This window comes from Diaphorina citri, unplaced genomic scaffold, assembly GCF_000475195.1.
Source record: "Diaphorina citri unplaced genomic scaffold, Diaci psyllid genome assembly version 1.1 scaffold1656, whole genome shotgun sequence".
Classification (NCBI taxonomy): Eukaryota; Metazoa; Arthropoda; class Insecta; order Hemiptera; family Psyllidae; genus Diaphorina; species Diaphorina citri.
Window position 1 is genome coordinate 9,254 of NW_007379082.1, and position 16,284 is coordinate 25,537.

Below are 16,284 nucleotides of genomic sequence, written 5' to 3' on the forward strand. Positions count from 1 at the left end.
TTGGTGGCGTAGTGGTAGCCTGGTAAACAAGAGGGTGTAGGTTCAATCTCCAGCCAGTTACCCATCAAGTGCTCCTGCCTTGTAAGCGCTAAGTCTCGGGTTGGATTCCCGCTCGATGCGAACTTTATTGATAAAGTTTGTTCTCGGAACGGATGGATTTCTCCTATCCTATCCTCCCGTTGTTATAGTTCCCTCTATCAAATTTCCAACTCAAAAACACCTCCAGCCGCTCCTGACCCTCCTGGAATGGTGGTAGGTACTGACTGCACCACCATTCACCATTATTGGTAGGGTGATGATACCGCCCTAGTTTCGATGATGAAGGGGTTCCTGTCAATCTCAATCTCAATCGTATCACCTAGTTTGAGTTAAAATCTGAACAAACAGATCTACGGATCAACTATACCTATATCTATCTACCTACATCTCGTAATAATTACGTTACGTTGGTATGCATTACGTACCTACATAAATTATTATTATACCTAGGTATGTATAGGTAAATACAATAAGTAGGTACTAGGTAGGTACCTGACCGTACCTGTAGGTGTCGCTATAGTCACTATGAATCGACAAAAAGTACCTATATAGGTATGTACATGTACAGTGTGTGAGACAAGAATTAGGTTTATAGAAAATAGAAACACCTGGATAAAGATCCAACAAAATGTCACATCAAAATGCAAACGTGCGATTCTTTTTTTCTTTTAGGGTCCGCGGTTATTTTTAATATCCATGGGATTTTGGGACTAATATCTACCGGTTCCTCAGGACTCTTTCCGAGCTAAATCTCCTCCAGTTCACAGTAAGTAGATACTAATAAAATTTATCACGCTGCGCTGAATGATTTCATCTCCCGAGTCCTGAATTACACATTTCAGAATAAACAGAGTACAGAGTGCCGTTGTTTCCACACTTTTCCCTCATCCTGTACGTAGGCTACCTACATTGCATTACATTCAGATTACTGCCAACATGTTTACAGCAGGGCAACATATCCAACAAACATATGTTTTCACTAGCACTCACGCACATTCAATGTTTATTTAGTTGACGGGGGAAACATTCTCACTAAGGTCGCTGAAAATTTGGCAGGATTCAATTTAGACTGGGGTAGGTAAATATAGACTTCTTTCCATTGGCACCCAAGGATGTTTTCCAAGGGTTTAACGTCGATGTAGGTGTAGGTCTGACTGCTATTAAGGTTTTTAGTGACGAGGGTTTTATGTTCCATTCAGCAACAAGGTAGCCGCGCGCCTTTTCACTTTAACCTCATCCAGCCTGTGTGGGGCCGCCGGCCAGGAAAGGCCAAAACCAGTACGTGATTGCCCAGACAGTCATACCAACCACGCACAACGTTGCGTTAAGCCTCTGGTCGGAGTGTACTCACCAAAGGGTGCCCGCAGAACGAGGAATTCAAGATGAAGTACATTCAGGCGGAACATCCGGAAACAATTCAGGCGAAAATCCAGAAAGAAGCGCACGCAGAACGAGGTTGAATTTTCCAGAAAGATTTCCAAGCTGATCATTGAAACCCATTGAATTTGCCCCAAAAACAAAATATTTTGTTCTTGAAATTTTTTCCTGAAACATTGTTTCTGAAATTTATCTCGAATCTGCGGAATGCTTCGTTCTGCGCGGTCTCATAAGAATGTGTACGTTTGTTTTTTTCCATCTTATGGCTTCATCTTCATCTTGAATAGATCAGTTGCGCTTACTTGGGTGATGTTTCAAAGTCATAGAGCAGGAAAAATGAGGGCCAACGGAATTTTTCTTTTTCTTCTACATCTTGATTATCAGATATACAAAAACTCCGTGTTCTAGTGAATCTAGTCTAGTGTATAATACAATACAATACATTGCAGTACACGGAATCTCTGATGGCTCAACGGTATGCAAAAACTTTTTTTCGTTATAAATACGCCACTGATCATTAGTACCAACATCAAAGGCTCTATGCCATATTAGCCATTTTGTATAACAATGATAAATAATTTGTAGTAATAAGTAATAAAATATTACGTACATTTTACATTATTAACAAAATTGTTGTAATAACCGCAGGTTAATTTAAAAGCCCAATTCGGAGTACCTAACAGATAATAAAAATTATTATTACCTAATCATAATAATTCGATAAACTATCTGTTTATTTATTTATTACCTAGGTATATTTAATTTTTTTTATTACTAGCAAGACAGCTTGGTCTAGAAATGGAAGCTCTACTACAACATCATCTCCTTGTGAATTTCTCAAGCTATAAAACACTTGATGCTTGGGTTTTCCTTTCAAACACTTGAGAAACTAATGTTTGGATTCTCCTATTGGAAAACAGAAGACAAAGGATGCATCTTCTTATCTTCTCAGCTTTGTTTTGCTGCAAGACATGCAATACTTGAAACAAAAGACGCTCTCGTATTCATTATTCAAATGTTGAGAAGCTAACTTACTAGTAAGGAGTATAAGTAGAAAAGTAGGTAGGTAGCATAAGAAGCAGGGTAGATAGATAGAGAAACAAAATTTTATTAACAATGGAGGAGTTGCAATTGGGAAAATATTATTAATAAAAGGTCGATTCCTACGTAAAAAGTTGTCAAAAATCCAAACCTGAGGTCAAAACTCGGAAGAAGTAACTTTAAAAGGTCGAAAATTTAATTTTTAATTGCCGTTCTAATGAAAAAGTTCGAAGAGTTTTGACGTGCAATACTTGAAACAAAAGACGCTCTCGTATTCATTATTCAAATGTTGAGAAGCTAACTTACTAGTAAGGAGTATAAGTAGAAAAGTAGGTAGGTAGCATAAGAAGCAGGGTAGATAGATAGAGAAACAAAATTTTATTAACAATGGAGGAGTTGCAATTGGGAAAATATTATTAATCGCTCTCGTATTTATTATTCAAATGTTGAGAAACTAACTAGTAGGGAGTACTCGTATAAGTAGAAACTAGAAAAGTAGGTAGCATAAGAAGCAAAGTTAGATAGAGAAACAAAATTTTATTAACAATGGAGGAGTTGCAATTGGGAAAATATTATTAATAAAAGGTCGATTCCTACGTAAAAAGTTGTCAAAAATCCAAATCTGATGTCAAAACTCGGAAGAAGTAACTTTAAAAGGTCGAAAATTTAATTTTTAATTGCCGTTCTAATGAAAAAGTTCGAAGAGTTTTGACGTCAGATTTCACGTCAAAATGCGCAGAAACGCTTGCGCACAATTAAACGAAGCGGGAGTAATGAATTCTGACGTCATCGCCTACGGGAGCGTATGCTGTGACGTCAAAGTTTACGATTTACCGGTATTTTTTTTAATCGATTTATCTCGATATCTAAGAAGTCGTAGAAGAAAAAGAAATATTCCGTTGGTCCTCATTTTTCCTGCTCTATGACTTTGAAACATCACCCAAGTAAACGTTGTGACGTCAAAGTTTACGATTTACCGGTATTTTTTTAATCGATTTATCTCGGTATCTAAGAAGTCGTAGAAGAAAAAGAAATATTCCGTTGGTCCTCATTTTTCCTGCTCTATGACTTTGAAACATCACCCAAGTAAACGCAACTGATCTATTCAGTTTCGTGCTTTCGTTCTCGGAACGGCTGGCTTTCTCATACCCTGTCTTCCTTCTCTCTTCGATTTCGGGACGATAGGACTTTTGTTGTTACAGTTCTCTCTATCAAACCTCAAAAGTTCATCTTGCTAACACAAAAAACTGAAGACAAATCATCCTAAGCTAAAAAATCTAAAAATCCCAATGTACGGATTTGTTTACTTTTCATCATATAGGAAATAGTTTCACCCTCTATTATGATAACATCAGATCAGAATACAACAGACAATACAATCATATTAGATAATAATATCCAAAAACAATCTACATCTGTTGAAGCTGGAATTTTCTCACATGGATATTGAATAAATGTTGAACATAGATTTAATAAAATAATAATATTGAACTAGGGGCGTTTTTTAATCCAGCTGAATATTTTTGAATTTTTGGCCAGATTGTGTCAGGCTGCGGCTTGAAGGACAAATAAATCTATTCAAACAGGGTACAGCACATTACCTAGATGTATTTGTTTTAGTAATGGTTCAGGATATTTGGTTTCTCCTATTTATTTTGTGTTGAATTGTTGATTCTTCCTCAAGTTATCCGAACAAGAAATACCTAAAACGAAGAAAGCAAAGAGAAGTTTTATTTCGGAAACAAATTAAACCATCAGTTCTGTGGAAATGAAAATGCAAGACAAGTGGAACCAAGATAACGCCCGTTCTGCTCGAAGGTAAGCAAGATAATAATTTGAATAAAATACAAAAAAAGTTTGGAAAGATAGAAGAAGACACAATAAATCATAACGAAGAAGTTCCAGTTGTCAAACGCGAGAGAAAAATGAAAGAATCAGTTTGGAAAGATAGAAGAAGACACAATAAATCATAACGAAGAAGTTCCAGTTGTCAAACGCGAGAGAAAAATGAAAGAATCTACAGAAAGTGAAGGGAAGAGAAAGAAAATTGAAGCAAATTTTGATAAAAAAGAAGGGAGAGGAAACGAAATGAAGATATACGGATGGAAAGAGAGAGAGAGAGAGGGAGGGAGAGAGAGAGAGAGAGAGAGGACATTGGAGAATAAGGAGAGATAGAGAGAGAAAAGAATAGACGTGCATTGAATAATAATGACGATGAAAATGAAGATATACGGATGGAAAGAGAGAGAGAGAGAGAGAGAGAGAGAGAGAGAGAGAGAGAGGACATTGGAGAATAAGGAGAGATAGAGAGAGAAAAGAATAGACGTGCATTGAATAATAATGACGATGTCTATGAGGCAACCGGTGAAGAGATGAGAAAAGAAAAGGAAGAAGAAGAGGAAGAAGAAGAAGAAGGAAGGAAAATAGACAATATGATATGAATGTTTCTTTCGGAACAAGGAGGATATTCAGGAGAAAATGAAACAGAGAAGAAGAAGGAAGGAAAATAGACAATATGATATGAATGTTTCTTTCGGAACAAGGAGGATATTCAGGAGAAAATGAAACAGAGGAAAATGTAGAAGGAATAGAAGAAACAAGAAAATGGAAATATTGAAGAGTTATAAAAATAGGTAGATAGAAAATGCAATAATATTCAAACCAAACTACTTGTAAGATCTCTGAAAAAAAAGTGTACCATGTACTTAAAGTAACAGAGTCCTATTAAACTATAAACAATGACCTTAGTAGCTACTATTACCTATGTAGGTATGTATTAGGTATTGGAGGGTAAGAAGTAAGAAGAAACAATTAAGATATAAAACAGATCAAAACAAATTGGTAAGCATTTGTGTATGCCCTAAACCAGCGATTCTCAACCAGGGGTACGCGTACCCCTGGAGGTACGTAAGAGACCTTTCGGGGGTACGCGAGAAAACATTGTTTAATGGCGGACAAAAGCAAATTTTGAATTTTAATGTTTTATCAGTGCAGTACAGTCCAGAAAGGTACTGAATTTTGACCTCCGGAATTTTTCAAAAGGTACCGAGTCTGTTTAGAACTCAGTAGTAATGGTACACCCAGGTATGTGTAACCGGGTATCATTATGATGGTGGCGGGGGTACGGGAGATTAAATCCGGGTACCCAAGGTGTACGCGGGCGAAAAAAGGTTGAGAACCGCTGCCCTGAACCCTAAATTATAGGTTTCACTGGTTTCAAGTTTTCTACACAGCTTTGTAATAGTAGGTAAGCATCAAACCAACTTTGGTTAAAACTTTAGGCTAAATTAAATCAGTACCTATACCTACAAAGGTAACTTTTCAAACAACTACCTACCCAATGCAAAAGATCTAAAGGACTCTATGTATACAACAAAGAACAGTCTTTTGTGGTTCACAAGCAGGTGAGTATCGGAAAGAGGAGCAAAAAAGAATTAAAAAACAAAGTGCTTAAAAAAAGGTATTTAGCTAAATTGAATACCTAACTAAAGATAAAAACAAATACACAGCATCAGGTCCACATTTTAAATGAAAATTAAAATCATGGAGGGAAAAAAATTTCAAAGTTAATTGAACTTCTAATCTTTTTTCGTTAAAAAATAAAATGCCTTTTATGTAAAATGGAAAAGATGTTTTCCTAATGCCTTTTAAGTTTAATACAAACTTTTGACTTATTTTCTTTTCTTGTGGTTTTTCAGACAACTTTAAAGACTTGGAACTTCCAAGAGAAAACCCCAGATTTGTTTACATCTTCCTTGTTTCTTCTTCTTCTTCCTCTCCTTCTATTTCAGCATCCCAGTTTACTTCCTCTGTCAATGGCCACTGCCCACAGTATGTTCATTTTCGCATAATCTGCGAAAATGTAGAATAGTGGATGTGACAAAAGCACCGAATTTTCAAAAAAATCAAAATTTTACGGACTACTCCTGTACCTATTTTCTCTCGGATTTAGAATGCCTTCGTGGACTAACTCAGGCTCAGGCTTAGACTTGAAATTTGGTATGTAATCGTTGTGTACGTTTGTTGGGGCAGTTGAAAATAAGTTTTACATCATGTGGTCTTTAGCCGCAACTTGGACATCTGTCTTCAATGTCGTTGTTAATCCTGTGTTGGTAGGTGTTCAGGATCTTACTCCATCCCGATCTTGTATAACTTGTACTTTGTTTGATTTTGTTGGGGCAGTTGAAAATAGGTTTTACATCATGTGGTCCTTAGCCGCAACTTGGGCATGTGTCTTCAATGTCGTTGTTAATCCTGTGTTGGTAGGTGTTCAGGATCTTACTCCATCCCGATCTTGTATAACTTGTACTTTGTTTGATTTGTACCTACTTTGAGTTTGAACTACCAGATTTGTATAATTCTACTTGAACAAATCACAGTTTTTCTTTTATTGTATTATGAGGATAATCACTCATTTATTGAGGTATTTCGCATATACATAGGCTCACAAAAACAATATGTATAGGTATTTGTTCCACGTTGCTCAGGCTTCTCTCAGGAACGTATGTGGCGGTCCTTATAGAATTCAGAATCAAACATAGATCTCTCAGGATTAGTACTGTCAGAAAGCCAGGATGTCTCGTTAATCCTGGATTGATATCTTTATGATAATGGTGCATGCCGCATATACCACGTTAATATATCACACTCCCCGGCAGTAACTTATGGGACATACAAGTATTCTATTATTCTAATGTGAGCTCGAGGAACAATAGGTGGTTCAGCATTATAGATTATGTACGTCGGTATTATAGGAGTTGTATGAGTATCTATCATGATTCATCTTGAGGATTTTACACTCTTGTCTATTACCTATAGCTACATACTACCTATACTTGCCTAACACATGTGGATGAGCTTGGAGATTCTAAAAGACATCAGTAGGACGGGACGTTGCATGCACCAGTTCCTTACGTTTCCCTGAAAATCAACGTTCAATGGGTCCATGCTGGACGGGTGACCATCGGGGCAAAGATGCTGTTGGCTATTTCGGGGTTGATTCTTGAGGACAAGTTAGTGAGAAGTGAGGATCTCAGCTGAGCGGCTGAGCTGATTGAAAATCAGCAACCTATTTACTTCAGACCACAGTTAAAAGATGCAATTCCCTTCAGAGTTTCAGAGTCCATATGTATAAAATATGCCGCCTAATTCAGACTCCTTATTGCAATTTGTAAGCTTATATTATCAGCCCAGTCCATATATTATCAGCTCAGTCCATATATTATCAGCCCAGCCCATATAATATCAGCTCAGTCCATATAATTATTATCAGTCCAGTTCATACTCTTAGCCATATTTTAACGTGGGTAGGTATTACACAATACACTATCAGATGAGTTTCTGCTACACATACCCTGAAAATCAACGTTCAATGGGTCCATGCTGGACGGGTGACCATCGGGGCAAAGATGCTGTTGGCTATTTCGGGGTTGATTCTTGAGGACAAGTTAGTGAGAAGTGAGGATCTGAGCTGAGCGGCTGAGCTGATTGAAAATCAGCAACCTATTTACTTCAGACCACAGTTAAAAGATGCAATTCCCTTCAGAGTTTCAGAGTCCATATGTATAAAACATGCCGCCTTATTCAGACTCCTTATTGCAATTTGTAAGCTTATTATTATCAGCCCAGTTCATATATTATCAGCTCAGTCCATATATTATCAGCCCAGCCCATATAATATCAGCTCAGTCCATATAATTATTATCAGTCCAGTTCATACTCTTAGCCATATTTTAACGTGGGTAGGTATTACACAATACACTATCAGATGAGTTTCTGCTACACATATCCCGAGCACTTTGTTTATATTAGTGTGAGAACTGGGGAATGTGTTTTCCAAATGATTCGCCTCACACATGAGTTAATCCACTTGCAGTCCTTCATTCCAACCCCAGCACGGGACTATATACAGTGTGTCCACTTTTAATGTGCGCCATAGGAAAAATACATGTAAAAACAGTTTTTCTTGTCTCAAAAGTCCCCATTAAGCACTGGGTTGCAGTGTGTGCAATACATGAAGCTCTATTAACCTGATTGCATGACCGATGGATTAAAAATAATAAAAAAAACTTGGGATTTATTAAAATTTCAGCGTGTTGTCTTCAGTATCATGTTTCCTTGGGCTTTCTTTTTGGACTTGCACGCAAGCGCAGATCCATGAGAATTGTCCAAAAACTTACCAACATACAGTCAACATGCGACGGTAAACCTTTAGAGGAAACTGGAAAAGATGTTCCGAAAAGAGCAAAAGCTGAAGCTAAGAACCCAACAATAGAATAAACCTAACTATTCTCACTAATAACCTGGATGCTAGAGGAGAAGAACAATACAACAATAGTTTTGGGCAACAACATCGTCTGAACTGTGAACATAAAGAAAGGACCATAATGAGGTTGTTAACCATTAGAAAGAATTTCATTTTGAACTTCGTACTCTTGTTTTGTTCTTGTTCTTTGTGTGCGGTAATTATTTCCTCAAATATAAAAGAAAAAGAAAAGGAAGAAGACGAGGAGAAGGAGGAGGAGAAAGAAGAAGAGAATAGGGAAAGTAGAAGACAAAGAGGAGAAGGAGGAGGAGGAGAAAGAAGAAGAGAATAGGGAAAGTAGAAGACAGAGAGGAGAAGAGGAGAGGAACAAAAAAAGAAGAAGAGGAGGGGAAGAGATGAGAAGGAGAAGGAAAAAAGAAGAAGGAAAAAAAAGTGAAAGATAAGGAGAGACGGATGCTAGAGGAGGAGAGAAAAGTAAAAACAGGGAAGGAAGAGGATGAGTTGTAAACTAGAGCCCGTTCTCCCTTTCTTCCCAATATAATGTTTAAGTCACCCATCCATTTATTGGCCTTTCTCGGCGTAGCTTAACACAGATGACGCTTAAACCGGTCCTAAATTATCGTCACCGAAAAACCATTTTTTTTGGCTTTTTGGTTCTCTGGACAAAATTTGCACCACTTTCGTGTTCCTGGTAAAAAGACCTTTAATTTGATATATAGGTCGACCAGGTTTGGATAAGTGCCTGTTACTGTTATCATACACAATCATAATTTTATCTAAGAGATCTGCTATGTGCTCATATACTTGGAGTGCAATATACTCCTCGCTATTTTAATGTGTAAGGTTTCGGTTGGTGATTTCTGTAGGGTTAATGGTTAGTTGTGGATTTTCTAATGCTTAATTGACAGTTTTTAGTGGTTATTTGTGAGTTTTCCAAGTTCAAGTTTTTTTTTTTTTTTTTTAGACTTTGAGAGTTATCGCGGAACCAACAAACCAACCAGGACCGTATTTAGAGTAAAAATCCAACAGGTATCGAATTGAAATTCACTTTGTTCCTTTATTAGGAGGGACAACAGATACCTATAACCTAACTTACCAATATACACCTGGGAGCTATTGGTACCTACTTATTTACCGACCAAATGAGTAAGAACCTAACTACCATCAAAAGGACATTAGCTAAGTAGATACGTGGTTCCCTATTAATATATTGGTAGTATTACATATTATAAGTAGGTAGCTAGATAGTCGTAAAAATAAATTCGACCTAGGTAGCAGGATATTGGTGTTTTAGTGGATATTAATGCATTATTGAGTACAATTTGAAGGACGCTTTCTACACATATACTGACAAGGTCTCTTAATAACATAAGAGAAACAACTCCTGGTTACTTAATAGGTCGGAAAACGAAAATTGCCACCGTAGACAGTGTTAACCCTCATGTTGGATTTCACCAATATTTATTCAGTCACTAGCCGAAATCCGTCGCTTCGCTCCGGATTTCTGCTAGTAAGTCCTTAAGGCATGGCCGTTCATGTCACTCATCCATTTAGTGGCAGCTTTAGCCTAAGCATAGGCTACAATACAAAGTGCAAACCAGTCAAACCACCACTCTAGTCTATAGTCGCCACGACACTACCTTACTATCTAACTTGTAATATTGTAGGTTGGCCACGACACTACCTTACTATCTAACTTGTAATATTGTAGGTTGATAGTAGATATTATTATTTTTTATTGTTTTTATAATATAAGATTGTAAAGTAAAAAAGTAAAAGTAAACACGTCAAATAGGTATTGGGTACCCAAGTACTATTATAGTCTAGGGTTCACAGTGCAAAAGTAAAAGGTATACCTTATGCTGTTACTTCCAATTTCTTTCCTAATTATTAGAAATAATAATATTAATAAATACAATTCAAGACGATTTTATGAACTTCTAGGACCTTATCCCCAATGTTCACTCATATATTTCGTCATATTTTCCGGACCGAACGGGATGTGAACCCAGCACCTCTGAGTGGAGAGTCAGTACTCTTAACCACCAGACAGACTAGGCCACAGAGGGGGGCAATTTTGTCATCAATATCCACGGTCCACGGTTTGTTAAAGTTAAATACCTCGTAATTAGCTAGGAAAGTAACTAGTGCACAACCAGTAGGTACAATGCAGTTAAGTACCTATTGTTAAAGTTAAATACCTCGTAATTAGCTAGGAAAGTAACTAGTGCACAACCAGTAGGTACAATGCAGTTAAGTACCTACCTGGTATTTATGATTATTTACCTATTTATTATTATTATTATTATTTTAAGTAGGTATGTATGTAAGACACTAATTTGATTCTCTTGTACATATTATTTCAAGTGTGTAGTGTAGAGCAACAGTGATCTTATAATTAGATATTATTTTAAGTAGGTATGTATGTAAGACACTAATTTGATTCTCTTGTACATATTATTTCAAGTGTGTAGTGTAGAGCAACAGTGATACTCCTCATTACGGATACAGAAAGGAAATAAGGGTTCCTATGAGCTCCCCGAAAGTCTTATCGGACCCATAATAAAATGAGAAAATTTGCTGTGTTAAACATTTCTGCCAAATTTCATCAAAATTGGATAAACCGTTCGTGAGATATGGGGAAACAAACTAACTTTTAGGAAGATGGGAATATTGTCTTTTTACAAGAGAAGTTGTGTATGTATGTCTCTCTCTCTCTCTTAACAAATGCTAATTTCAATCTCTCTCTCTACTCAAGTGAAGACTTCTCTCATCTTAATATTAGTAAGAAAGTACGAATTTCTTTCCTCTAGGTCAGGGGGTACTACGGAACCAACCAAGTTTGGGTATCACTTGACCAAATGATTATAGTAAATAGCTACCCAAGTATTTATTGTATTTACCAGCGTGATAATTTGATAAATGTGACTACAAGACTATGTGAACGCACTCAGGGAAACAAACAAACAAACTTAGGAAGATGGGAAAATTGTCTTTTTATAAGAGAAGTTGTGTATGTACAATTGTACATGTCTCTCTCTCTCTCTCTCTTAACAAATGCCAATTTCAATCTATCTCTCTCTCTCTCTCTCTTAACAAATGCTAATTTCAATCTCTCTCTCTCTCTACTCAAGTGAAGACTTCTCTCATTTTAATAATTTCTTTCCTCTAGGTCAGGGGGTACTATGGAACCAACCAAGTTTGGGTATCACTTGACCAAATGTTTATAGTAAATAGCTACCCAAGTATTTATTGTATTTACCAGCGTGATAATTTGATAAATGTGACTACAAGACTATGTGAACGCACTCAGCCAGAAATGAATGCATAATTTATTGAGTAACCTACCACTAACTAACCTAGTATACTAGCAGGACGATACGCGATATTCTGAATGGAACACAAACAAATAGGCTTACACTACTCGATAAGTAATGTTATATGGAGTGTAAACATATCAGTGACAAGTGCACCTGTCTCTACCACGTTGCTCATTTCATAGGTACCTACAACAAAGCTGTATTTTGTTTAGTTTGAGATAATGGTCAAGTACGATATCATACATATTTCTAGACATGGTCTTCACTTGACTGGAGTGGATTATGGATCAGTCTTGAGATTGACAGAGTACTCAACTGTTATGCCTGGAAGCAAATGAGAACCTTATACACAAAGATACCTATGTACCTACACAGAAATGGACTATAGATACCTACCAACCTATATTTAGAACCATAGTCCAAATTTGACTAAGAACAGATCATGTAAAGGTGATTCAAATCAAGATTAACCAATGTTGGAACAGCCAATTAGATCGATAAGTAAATACCACTACCACTAAGCAATCAGCTGTTGGTCAAATAATAGTGAAGTTATCTAACAGCCGATACCTAGGTACCTACCATACTTGGTTCAGTTTCAGTAAAATACTCCACTCAGAAAAAGGTAACTATCTACCTTAAAAGTTATGAAATCCCTGAAGGTCTAGGTGGGCCCAAAATGTTGTTTTTAAACGGAGATCATGAAAATGCACTTTAGCCAAATTTCATTAAAATCGGCCAAACCGTTTGAGACTTTGAGAGTTATCGCGACCTTTTTCTTTTATAGGAATAGCTCCGTAACTTGGTTTGTATGACCATTGGAAAAAAAAACTAAACAGGTAAACCTAGTAAAGATGCAATAGAAAATAACCAAAAACGACTTTAGTATCAAAGGCATAAAAACCAGCATGTGTTTATTATTTTATACACAAGTGTCAAAACAATGTTGTCCATAGAACTCACATCAGGCATGAATCTACCATTGAGAGGTGCTGTTAGACCAGTCCTGACCCCAATCATCAGCGCCCACAGGGGTGGTCCAGTCATCCGCAACAGGGGCGGCGGCAGCCTGGGGTGCTGGGGCATACTGGGGAATGCCTGCAACAGTACAAGGAAGGGGGGGATATTATATTACTCGAGAAAATAAAACAAATTTCATAGAAATAGGATCTGCAACATATGGGATTTTATAATTTCTACTGTCATGGCAGTTTTTTCAGATCATGTTGTGTGATTACTAGGGTTGCCAACCGTACGTTATTTCCCGGAACAATCCGTATTTTTGTCAAAAATCAAATGTTCCGCCGGAACACACCCTTGTTCCGGTTTTTTTTTCTCCAAATCTATGGAAAATACGGGAACTAACTAATAAACAGAAAAAATTACAAAAAAAAAAGTTTAAAAAGATAGGTAGTTATGTACGAAACACACAAAAACCCACGAGTCAAGTAGGTATTTTTTCAGCCTTTTAGCATGTGATTTTTAGTAACACGGATTCAAAAACGAATTATTTGTAGTTTAGTACCTACCTAGTCTATTAGGATTTAGTCACATGCTACAAGTCATGGTAGTTTTTTCAGATCATATTGTGTGATTACACTATGGAAAATAAGATGTATCACTTTTTTCTACTCATAGAAATATGATTGTTTACCATGTGAAAATATGACCCTTTTCTACTGTGTGAGACTCTACTCAAATGTTAAAAAATAAAAGTATTCATTACTTTCAATGGCATGAAACATCTTAATCAAACTGTGAACACTACACAATACTTACTGGCAGATTCTTCAGCCCAGCTCTGAGGAGCAAGGTCAGCAGAGGGAACAACGGTGTCGTTCCAGGATTCGGTAGGAGCGTGAGCTGCAAACTCATCAACTGGTTTATCAGCAATAGCGGCAGCACTTTCCTTTCCTGCTTGCTCTTCCTTCTCAGCCTGTAAACAATGAGATGAGAATGCATTGAACATTTGGGGGAAAAATAGAGTCAACTATTTGAGTTATTTACCAATCAGGATAAAGATTAAAGGCTGCTTTTATCTTTTGTGAGCTATTAAAATAATACAGTTGAATAAGTAACTTCTGCTATGCCACTTAAATTATCCAATTAATTTCTGAAAAGTATTCTCTGAACTACCAAGATGTAAGAACAATCCAACACTCACCTCTTCTGGGTCTCTGTAGAAGAACAGATCTACAACAACGTCCCACTTGGGTTCCCTGGGGATGGTACCTCGGAAACGCAGAACTTCACGAGCCAGCAGCCACCACATGAGACCGATAGAATGGGAGTGTCATTCCAGGATTCGGTAGGAGCGTGAGCTGCAAACTCATCAGCTGGTTTATCAGCAATAGCGGCAGCACTTTCCTTTCCTGCTTGCTCTTCCTTCTCAGCCTGTAAACAATGAGATGAGAATGTATTGAACATTTGGGGGAAAAATACAGTCAACTATTTGAGTTATTTACCAATCAGGATAAAGATTAAAGGCTGCTTTTATCTTTTGTGAGCTATTAAAGTAATACAGTTGAATAACTAACTTCTGCTATGCCACTTAAATTATCCAATTAATTTCTGAATAGTATTCTCTGAACTACCAAGAAGTAAGAACAATCTAACACTCACCTCTTCTGGGTCTCTGTAGAAGAACAGATCTACAACGACGTCCCACTTGGGTTCCCTGGGGATGGTACCTCGGAAACGCAGAACTTCACGAGCCAGCAGCCACCACATGAGACCGATAGAATGGGGAGACTTGTTGTTACAGGGGATAGCAATGTCGACAAATCTCAGAGGAGACTCGGTGTTGCAGAAAGCAATAACAGGGATGTTGACATAGGCGGCCTCAGTGATTGGTTGATGGTCAGTGTGAGGATCGGTGACAACAAGGAGACGAGGTTCACGGAATGCAGCCTGAAATTGAAGATTAGGGAATATAAATAGACCTGTTCTTTTTTTTTTTCAATAAAATAGTAAAGAAAAAAAATGCAATCCTTCATTTGTCAGTTTCAAAATATTCCCAATTTAATACCAGGGTTCAAAAACTCAGGGATAAGATTAAATGAAGATTTCCCTCTACCTACTTGATAAACTAATCATATTCAACCCTGGATTGAACTTGATCTTGAGAGAATCTAATGTATTTAAACCTAATAAATTTCCAAAGAGGAAATCCCATTTCCTAAAACCTTACCTGGATCTGATTGGTGAATGCTCCAGGAGTGAATCTTCCTGTATGTAGGTGGGACCACTGAAAGATCAGACTAATAGGTTAGTAGGTAGTTAGTTTAGTTAACTGTATAGTAAAGACCCCCACGGAGAAATCAAGCTCTTTTTTTTTAGGCTTTAATGGCAGGAGTCTCTTCCACCCAACCGGAACATTGAATGAGCATTAGGGAAATGTTCGAATAGGTACCTAAACATGCTTGTCAAAATTTATCAAAGTCGCAAACTGTCACCTCACGGACAGACTAAATACAAATCCTCGAGATAGTACTTAATATGTACTAGGTAGGTACCTACCTACCTACCTACATATTATGTCCCATTGGAAATCGAAATATTTACCTACAGTGAAATTCTTTTTGTCCACTCTGGGAATCGAACCCAGCGCGCAGTGTTACCACTGGACCAACCGTGCTCCCTGATATGTTATACCTTTAACTTGTTACTTTCTTTATCCTATAATACCTCTAATAAGGAAAGTACCTAATGTTGTTACGTTACAGCCCCTTCATACTGAACGAATTTTTCCTTGGTTGACAATGTACAATGTGAACACACAAAGTAAATCATTTGTATACTCGTACGCCTCACGAAGAAAAATTCGTTTCGTGCAGTGTGAAAGGTCTGTGATGCTATCCTCAGTACTACGATGAAGTATTGTGATATCCCTGGTCTGGTATCTATGGACAGCATAATTATTATTCTTTCGCTTGGTTCTGGTAATGCTAACTCGTTATCAGAGACCTCTAGGTACCTTACGTTAGAATTACCTATTGGTGGTGGTAGTTATCTACAATTGTGTGACGGGTAGACTTGCTGCAATTGGAAGTGATAGTAATTTGATGGTTTACCTAAACCGACCAGTCCTGGGTCTTTATCTTTAGACGCGTGTTTTTTGAACAAACAATAATTATTTTTTCCAATTTCCATTTTTTTTTTTTTTTTTTTTTTTTTTTTTTTTTTTTTTAAAAAAAAATTTTTTTCTTTTTTAAAAAAAAATTTTTAAAAAAAAAAGGGGCA

At 37.0% G+C, this 16,284-nt stretch overlaps 1 protein-coding gene across 1 annotated transcript in view; it reads left to right on the plus strand.

Annotated features, from left to right (window-relative positions):
* Positions 1 to 790: 790 nt before the first annotated feature.
* LOC103516747 (neurogenic differentiation factor 6-A-like) overlaps positions 791 to 16,284 on the plus strand; it is a 21,593-nt gene continuing 6,099 nt past the window's right edge. The window contains exon 1 of the mRNA XM_008481735.3: positions 791 to 805. The gene's annotated coding sequence lies outside the window, so the exon portion shown is untranslated. The remainder of the gene's footprint in view (positions 806 to 16,284) is intronic.